The following is a 9,810-nucleotide window of genomic DNA, read 5'->3' as shown; positions in this document are numbered from 1 at the left end:
AGGGTCCAGTCATCCGATACCGCTGGTGGGGGTCGGGCCCACAGAAATAATGATGGAGGAGTGAGTGGGCGGGTTGGGGGCAGGTTTTGGCGGTCCCCTCAGGGTCTCTCCAAACAAAGGTTGTTCACTTGAACAGTTGTTTAGGTTTCAGGATCTATAGAGATAGTTTTATAGATCTGCACATCTATAGAGAAGACACACAGGTGCCCTGGATCAATAACAGCACTTTGCAGAGCTATAACCCCCACACACACACATCCACGCATACGCACGCACGCATGCACACACACACACACAAAGAAACAAACACACAGAAAACCATACATTCTTTACACGATTCATTTGATCTTACAGACGCACACCAATCTGACGTTGTACATATACATTGGGGGTTTCATGTTTCATACAGGAAGTAATTTGGAGATATAAATGGTATAATTGTTCTAGCAATGAAAAAAAAAAAAAAAAATTCATTTTTTATTTTGTTAATGGCTGCAAGATCTGGTCCAACCGTTTAAAAGCATTCAAAGAAATGAAGTAGATGATAAGTGTGTGAGTAAGCTCTTATCTCAGATAAAAGTTTATAAGCAAAGAAATTAAAATGATATTTTAAATCATATTTTGGTAGCATTTTGTTATAACTGAGGGCATTGTCTCAATATCTCTTTACGTTTGTTACCTTGTTACCTTTTTTAATTATTAGTAGCAAATAATGCTGCTTGGTGTTCTTGCTGTGCTAAGAACTAAGCACAGGAAACCGTCACGTTTGATTGATTGATGCTCCGCCCTCAGCGGACGCCATGTCCAGCTGAGTGGTGAGTTCACTAAGGACTCACACAATAGACAACTACTAACCCCACCCAGCCCCTCTACACATAACCCCACCCTGCTCCTCATCACATAACCCCACCCTGCCCTTCTCATCACATAACCCCACCCTGCTCCTCATCACATAACCCCACCCTGCTCCTCATCACATAGCCCCACCCTGCCCTTCTCATCACATAACCCCACCCTGCTCCTCATCACATAACCCCACCCAGCCCTTCTCATCACATAACCCCACCCTGCTCCTCATCACATAACCCCACCCAGCCCTTCTCATCACATAACCCCACCCTGCTCCTAATCACATAACCCCAACCTGCCCTTCATCACATAACACCACCCTGCCTTTCTCATCACATAACCCCACCCTGCTCCTCTTCACATAACCCCACCCTGCCCTTCATCACATAACCCCACCCTGCTCCTCATCACATAACCCCACCCTGCTCCTCATCACATAACCCCACCCTGCTCCTCATCACATAACCCCACCCTGCCCTTCATCACATAACCCCACCCTGCTCCTCTTCACATAACCCCACCCTAATCCTCATCACATAACCCCACCCTGCTCCTCATCACATAACCCCACCCTGCTCCTCATCACATAACCCCACCCTGCTCCTCTTCACATAACCCCACCCTAATCCTCATCACACTGCTGAGCAAGCAGGGGGAGGTGCTGAAGGGGTTGTAATCAGAGGCTTGGGGGTGGGGGTCGGGGTGGGAGGCGGGTGGGGGTCGGGGTGGGAGGCGGGTGGGGCAGTCAGCCTGGGGGAGTGGAGGCATGTGTCTATTGTCCAGCTAGACTATTGTGGTAGGGTTAAACTTTAAAGTCTGTGTGTGTGTGTGTGTGTGTGTGTGTGTGTGTGTGTGTGTGTGTGTGTGTGTGTGTGTGTGTTAGTATGGGTGTGTGTGTGTGGGGGGGGGGGGGGGAGCATTCATGCAGTTGTGTGTTGGCTAATGCATGTAACCGGTTGTGTGTGCAGACATGTGTGTGTGTGTGTGTGTGCGTGCATGTGTGTGTGTGTGTGTGTGTGTGTCCTTTAAGAAACTCAGTGTGCCCCCCCCTTCCCATGCTCCCTCAACAGAGACCTCATGATGTGGACAAACAACAACATACCTTCACCTGAAGCCAATCCCTGAATGAAGCGCAGAAACAGTGAGAGTTCAAACAAGATTCTGATTGATTGATGTTCTGATTGAGGAACACAAAAGCCTGTCGGAGCCAGGCTTGTACTCCCACCACTTTTGGAGGTTCATTTATAGTAACTTTGATGTGAATTTCCACATCATAATACAATATACATAACACAGTAACCACTATGCATTTTTTTTTGCCTTATTCACTATTATCATATTGATTAAAAATGTATTGTTACCTTACTTATCTTTTATATATATATATATATATTGTAATCTATCTATCTATCTATCTATCTATCTATCTATCTATCTATCTATCTATCTATCTATCTATCTATCTATCTATCTATCTATCTTTCTAAGCTGGCTTGACATATTTGTCATCATATGTTATATTGTTATATTGTAAATATTTTGTTGTATATTATTTTATATATTAGTTGTATTTTTTAACATTTATATTTAAGTGTTTAACTACAAGGCAACAGCAAGGTTCTTGCTGTGTTAACCATTGGTGGAAGATATGATTTTTGTACTTGTGTAGGCTCAACTTCTTCCTCAATGAAATGGGATTCAAACCAAAACCCTCCTGTATCATTGGGAGGTTACATTTTACTTAAATACTTGGCTTATGGATTAAAGGTGTTATTTTTACTATAGGTCTCAATTGAAGGTTCACCACACACTCCAGGTCACTTCTACATGTGGTGTAGAAGACGTTTTATGTTAGAGTACTTCAGTACTCTAACATAAAACTTAGAGTACTTCAGTACTCTAACAGTACTACTTGTTATTGCAGGAGAGGTTGGAACAGCGTGAATGACAGGTCAGGATTTGATTGGTTGCTCTTTTCTTGTCTGTTTGAATAAAACTTGATTTGATTTTGATGTAAGATACTTTTCAGATTCAAAGTGCTTTATCAAAAACACAATTTCAACGTGATTTCTTAGGTAGATAAATGAAATTCAGACAGAGTGGTAAAGGAGAGACGTAAAGTAGTGAAGGTCTGTGGATCCTCTTAGAACCACAGTCCCCCAAGACCCAACTGAAGGTCTGTGGATCCTCTTAGAACCACAGTTCCCCAAGACCCCCTCTTCATCCCCGATATGAATTCATATGAAAAGAACTAAAAGGACTGAGCTATGTTGCCCTTCATTTGCTCTGCAGTTTGGATGTGGATTCTGTTGAAGGGCCTGCACAACGCCCTGGCTGCAGCACCTTGGACACCCATCCATGTTCTCCCGAAGTCTGGAAAGGTCAGCGTATCCTTGGGCTGACCGCTAAAAATTCACATCAGGATTGAGCGCCAAAATCAAACAGTCAATCAAACAAACCTTTTGTGTAATGGCCCATTGTATCTAAATAAGGGCCATTGAGGTGGGGGTTGTTGGTATTGGTGGGGGCAACATCTGTCTCCTCTATGGACGTATGTAAAACACTACACCTATTGTGCGTTTTGGAGGGATCCTGCTCCTTGTGTATGTTTTCCCTCCAAATTGATCCGGCCAATTAGAGCCAGGAAAGAGGGAGGGAGTTGGTGGAGGACACAGCCAGAGGAGAACCTCTGTCTGCCCCGGACCCACTCGGCCCCTCACGGCTGGGGGCCAACAACACTGGGAGCCTGGGCTAGAGAGTCTGGAGGGACAATAGCCACTCTGGAGGGATTACTGATAGGGCTGAGATGCTTCTCATTAGGCTAATGGCCCTCATAAACACAAGAGGTAGCCAAGGCTGGAGGTGGAGGTGGTGGGGGAGGTGGTGGTGGAGGTAGTGGTGGAGGTGGTGTGGTGGAGGTTCTAGAGGGGAGTGGTGAAGGTGCTATGGAGGTAGTGGTGGAGGTGCTAGAGGTGGTGTGGTGGAGGTTCTAGGTGGGAGGGTGGTAATGGGGTGGGGGTGGTAGAGGTGGAGGTGCTAGGAGTAGTGGTGGTGATAGGGGTGGTATAAGGGCTGAAGGCTTGATGGAGGGAGAGAGGAAAGGGGGTTAGGGTTGATCTCTGGGGGTCAAAGAGACAAAAGTGGTTTTCCCTCCGAAAGTTCTTTCAGTGCCCCCCCCCCCCACACACACACACACACACACACACACACACACACACACACACACACACACACACACACACACCAGAACCCCAGCAGACACGGCCCTTGGTGCCACACAGAACGATTCAGTCATGTAGCACACTTTTACCAAAGCCACTTAGACTGCATGTTTTAAGATACATGTCATCAAGAAGCAGTTAGACTGCAGACATTGGGGTTTGAACCCAGAACCTTTGTCTTGAAGGCAGAGGAGCAGTGGTGGTTTCTATGACCATTACCACATTACCTTCTAGTTTAATGACCTCTGGCTGCAGTCATGATTCAGTGTGCTCACCTCCCAAACCACCAGGAAGTGGGCTCTTGTGGCTGCGCTTCAACAACTCCAGCTTCTAAATGACAAATATAGGCCAATACATATAGCTCTATGTCTCAGTCACATCCCTCCTTTAATACAGCCCTTTAAGGTGTGTCCAGTGTCACAGCTGCAATTGGGTTTCATCAGTTACAGTCTGTCCAATATCAAACACTCTTTCATCACACTTAATAAATGCAAGTCCTTTCTCTGCACTTACAGGCTCTTTACAAGCTCTTTAAAGACCCAGACATCAGATGAGCATTGGTCTTTGAACAGAACAGAATTAGCTGTTGGTTAGGAGTCAACAGAGGTCTTTTCAAGTCCTCTGGAGAGGCGAGGAGGTGGCAGCTTGGTGTGAAAGTCGGTCTACAAACACGGTGGAGGAGTGTTGACTCTGCAGCTAAAACCCAGCACAGGCCTGCTTCACCCTGGGAAGCCTCTTGGGGGATCAACCTGGATCTCCGTCAAGGTTAACCCACACATTTTTAGCTATCCTGCTTTTAGAGGCCATTTTAATGAGGGTGTTGTCGTCCTCTCCCAGGACTGAGATGTAAGGGGCTGTGGGACCACTAGCACCAGAACCCCCCATAATGAATCTTTGAAGCCCAGATCACAGTTATTAATTAGTCATTGAAGCTTCAAATGTACTTATTTCGTGCTTGCTATGCAACAGTGAAAATGCGCAGCAGGCTTCTCTGCTTTTTCCAAATGTTCAACAAGAAGGGCACCGATGCACCTCGTGTTTGATAGCTAAAATGGCCGGGCTTAACTGAGGTACAGTTTGACTCTCTGGGTTCAACTGCAGGTGTATCACCAGTGGACCTAGTTGACATGTCCTTCTGTTCCCGTAGCTACTCTGACCTATCCAGTTGTGGCCTGGACAGTACAGACCACGTTGTGTACTGGCTCAGCCTCACTTGAAATTCGCTGTGGATAAAATAAATATGTTACGGATACTAGTATACTAAATGCTAAATTAAGATACTAAATAAGGTTTGATTATAGTCTGTTATTTTTCTTTTAATAGGTGTATCTTTTGTTGGAGAGTTAGACAGAGTGTGCTGCGGGTTGACCATCTTCCCTGACAGTGAGGGTTGTAACTTGTATTGCTTGCTGTGTACACCAGTGACCCTCCTAGGGTGGTCTGCAGGCAGTCAGGGCAACACGGAAGACACTTAAAGACTTTGGTTTGGTCTACAACAATACTATCCTAAACCCCTAAAACCCCTTAAAACCATCCAACGTTCAGAGGTTGCTTGAGCCAACTCGTCATATGCATAATATTCTGTGAACATGCCAACATGCAAATGGTAGCAAGGCCAATGAGCACGGTATGTTTCATACCCTCTTTGAAGCAAACTCATTTTTGTTTGATTGCGAGAAACCTCTTTGTCGCCAAAACGGTACTTTACCTTTTAGAGACCTGCTTAGGAGCGTTTTCTATATATGTACCAAGCTTGACAACTCTGAGTTGTTCACCATGGAATGGTTGAGGTCAGCGTTTTCTTACCATTGACTTACATGACCAAAATTAGCTTGGTGAACACATGCAGAATGGTAATTTAGAATTGACCCTTTGACGTCATTTTCTTGCACAAAAGGGGTTTACCTTTATTAACCTTATCTACCTTTCGGGGGTGTCTTTGATATGCACACCAAATTTTAGAAAATTAAAAAATGGCAGAAAACCTAGTCAGACAGAAGAACATGGTTCCATTGGCAACATTCTAAAGCATAATGAGACATCATATGAGAGCCAAGACTAGAGGACCAAGTGGACCGGAGATATAGCCTTTTCAAAAGTGCAACTTTGACCCATTGGTAGTGCTCAAGATTTGTTCTAATAGGGACAAATTATTCAATTTCACCAATCAATTCCCTGTGCAAAGTCACATGCAAAATGAGCCGGGGAACTTGTTGACGTTGGCGCAACAATAATAATAATACAAACAACCACAATAGGGGCCACTAATCATAAGAAACATGATAACAATAGTGTGGCTGGCTCTGCAACCACACTAATAATAATAATGATTTTTAATGTATTGTGGGGAGTTTGCTGACATCATCTTTTATTGTTTGTTACTATCATCGTCATTATGATCTTGTTGTTCTTCTACAGATGATTGTAGAGGCCTGGGAACGTTGTGACGTCCAGCTCAGTGATCCATTACATGCTTATCACACACACACACACACACACACACACACACATCATACACATCACACACACGAACACACACACACACACATACACACACACACACACACACGCACACACACACGCACGCACGCACGCACGCACGCACGCACACACACACACACACACACACACACACACACACACACACACACTCACTCACCATACACACACAAACACACCACATACACCCAGCTGTGTTTGCTGTTGGTCCCCCACTCACTCTCTCCTGCACTCCCGCTGAGAACACAAACATACACACACACACACACACACACACACACACACACACACACACACACACACACACACACACACACACACACACACACACACACACTGATGAAGGACAGATAAACACACTCCCATGGAAAGCTTGGGAAGGTTCACTGGGAACCAGTCATTTTTTACAGCGTAAACACCATCCAATCAAGTGCTTGCAGTCATCCACAGCGACCTGCAGCCAGCCAATCAGGCGCTTCAGCCCACTCACAGCCACCCACTTTCCTCCCACAGGGCAGGAGGTGGGAAACTGTAAGCAGCGCAGATCCCACCGACTCATCAGAGCCATCAAACACCCTGGTCATGTTGGAGCTCCCACAATGCACCACAGTTCACTCCACCGCCCCTATACTTACTTTACACTCTCACTTCCCATGATGCAGTAGAGGTAGTGATGTTTACATTTGATAAGGTCAGGGGGGATTAGGTTAAGGGGAACGCTTGGATTAGCTACATTTAGTCATTGGATTATAGATGGTTAGGTTGGTTTTGGTTAGATATGGTTAACTTTATGTATCGGGTTAGAGAAGGTTAACTTTAGGTATTAGTTTAGAGATTGGTTAACTTTAGGTGTTAGGTTAGAGATGATTATCTTTAGGTATTAGGCTGGAGATGGTTAACTTTAGGTATTAGGTTGTAGATATTGGTTATGTGCAGGTTTAATGCTAGACATGGTTAAATTAAATATTAGGTTAAAGATAGCTAGGTCAAAGTTAGGGTTAGGGCTAATTGAGCTGGTCAAATGAGGGTTTGAGGTGGTTGAGATAGGGGTGAGGATCTGGGGTAGAGCAAGGCATCATGGGAGCAGTTAGAGCTGTATTGTTGCTCCTCAGGCGACGTGGTGGTTGTTGGGGGTTAGAGGTCAGCCTGGCTTCCTGCTAATCTTAGTGTCTCTGTACTTTGCGGGAGAGGGAGAGGAGGAGGAGGAGGAGGAGCGAGTGGGAGAGGAGGAGAAGGAGGTGCAGGAGGCGAGGATAGGAGGAGGAGTGGAGAAGAGTAGAGGAGGAGGAGGAGAGAGAGTCAGAGTTGGAGGAGGAGAGAAGATGAGGATGAAGAGAAAGGAGAGTAAGAGGAGGAGGAGAGAAGAGGAGAATGAAGAGGAGGGGGTGTCAGAGGAGGAAGAGGAGGATGAAGAGAAAAGAGAGGAAGATGAGGAAGAGGATAATAGAAGAGGAGGAAGAAGTCGAGGGGGGGTCAGAGGAGGAAGAGGATGAGGACGATGTGGGGAGTCAGAGGAGGAAGAGGAGGAAGAGGAGAATGAAGAGGTGGGGAGTCAGAGGAGGAAGAGGAGAACCCTGGGAAGAGGTTTGAATGGGTCACGGGTCAGCAGGAGCTCAGCTCCAGAGTTGCTGACCAGTGAGAACTCTGTTTACCTGTCATCTAGACCCGCCCCCTCTCATGGATCACATGACACTGCTTAGCTGCCTCAAGCAGCACAATTTCACATGTAGCAGAGCTCTGAGGGACAGACAGGCAGGCAGAGAGACAGACAGACAGTCAGGCAGGCAGGCAGAGAGATAGACAGACAGGCAGGCAGGCAGGAAGAAAGATAGGCAGGCAGGAAGATAGATAGACAGGCAGGAAGATAGATAGACAGGCAGGGAGATAGACAGACAGGCAGGCAGGCAGGGAAATAGAGAGACACGCAAGCAGGCCGGGAGAAGCGAGATACACAGACAGGCAGAGAGCGATAGACAGGCAGGCAGGCATGGAGATAGACAAACAGACAGCAGGCTGGCAGGCAGAGAGATAGACAGGCAGGCAGGGAGTCCAATAGACAGGAAGACAGACATAGAAGACGACAGTCAGCCAGGAGCTGTTTCATGAATGTGAGTAACACAACTCATTCAAACACACACACAAACACATAAAGACACAAGCACATACACACACACACAAACACAAACCCTTATCCACTAACTCTAGCCCCAACCCTTACCCTGACCCCTAATTAATGTACCCTTAATGTAATAAAGTACCGGTTAATTTAGCTGACCCTTTTATCCAAAGCGCCTTACTTGTATTTATTTATAACCCTCTTACCCTAACCCTATATATATATATATGTGTGTGTGTGTGTGTGTGTGTTGAATGTGTATGGCTATATAACACCATAATTCTAACTATATATATATTCATATATATATATATATATGTGTGTGTGTGTGTGTGTGTGTGTGTGTGTGTGTGTGTGTGTGTGTGTGTGTGTTTGTATATGTATATATAATGTGTGAGTATTCTCTGTGGGGGGGCTGCTTTGAAGGGTCCACAGAACAAAGATCCTCCCTCCTACTGACAGACCGCTGGATGGCTTTGTGTTGGACTTTCATTGAAACAACCACAGACACACACACACACACACACGCAACCACACACACACACACACACACACACACACACACACACATACAGACACATAGACAAACACATAGACACGTAGACACACAAATACACACCCTATTATGTCTCACACAACAACACAAAAACTGGACAAGTATATAGTTATATTATGGGTAGAGATGACAGCGCCTTCTCCATATATGCAGACTGCCTACGATTGCTTACACAGAGCAGCATTTGGCTATTTGCTTAGAGTTTATCTTATTAAGTCAAGCAATTTGCAATCCTCTAACACAGAGTCTATGAACATGTCTAAGGCTACCATAATTGAGTACAACTAGTGTTGTGCTAAAACCACCTACTGTCAAAGCATTTATTAATGGCTGGTATTTAAAAAAAACATCAGAGAAACACAGATCCTTATACATGTCAAAGCAACAAACCACTTCCAGAATCACAATGGTTTTTAAAAGATCATCAACAACAAAAATGTCAGGAGTACTTGAAGAGTCTCTAAGAACACTTTCTAGGGAGTTATCATTTCAATGTGTGAACCAGTTAAGTTGTATTTTTTTGTTTGTATGTATTGCGCTTAGCCTATATACTTTGCGCAGTTCATTTG

Source organism: Pollachius pollachius, assembly GCF_949987615.1.
Source record: "Pollachius pollachius genome assembly, chromosome: 19".
Taxonomy (NCBI): domain Eukaryota; kingdom Metazoa; phylum Chordata; class Actinopteri; order Gadiformes; family Gadidae; genus Pollachius; species Pollachius pollachius.
The sequence above is the reverse complement of the archived record's forward strand: the minus strand, read 5'-3'. Positions refer to the sequence as shown.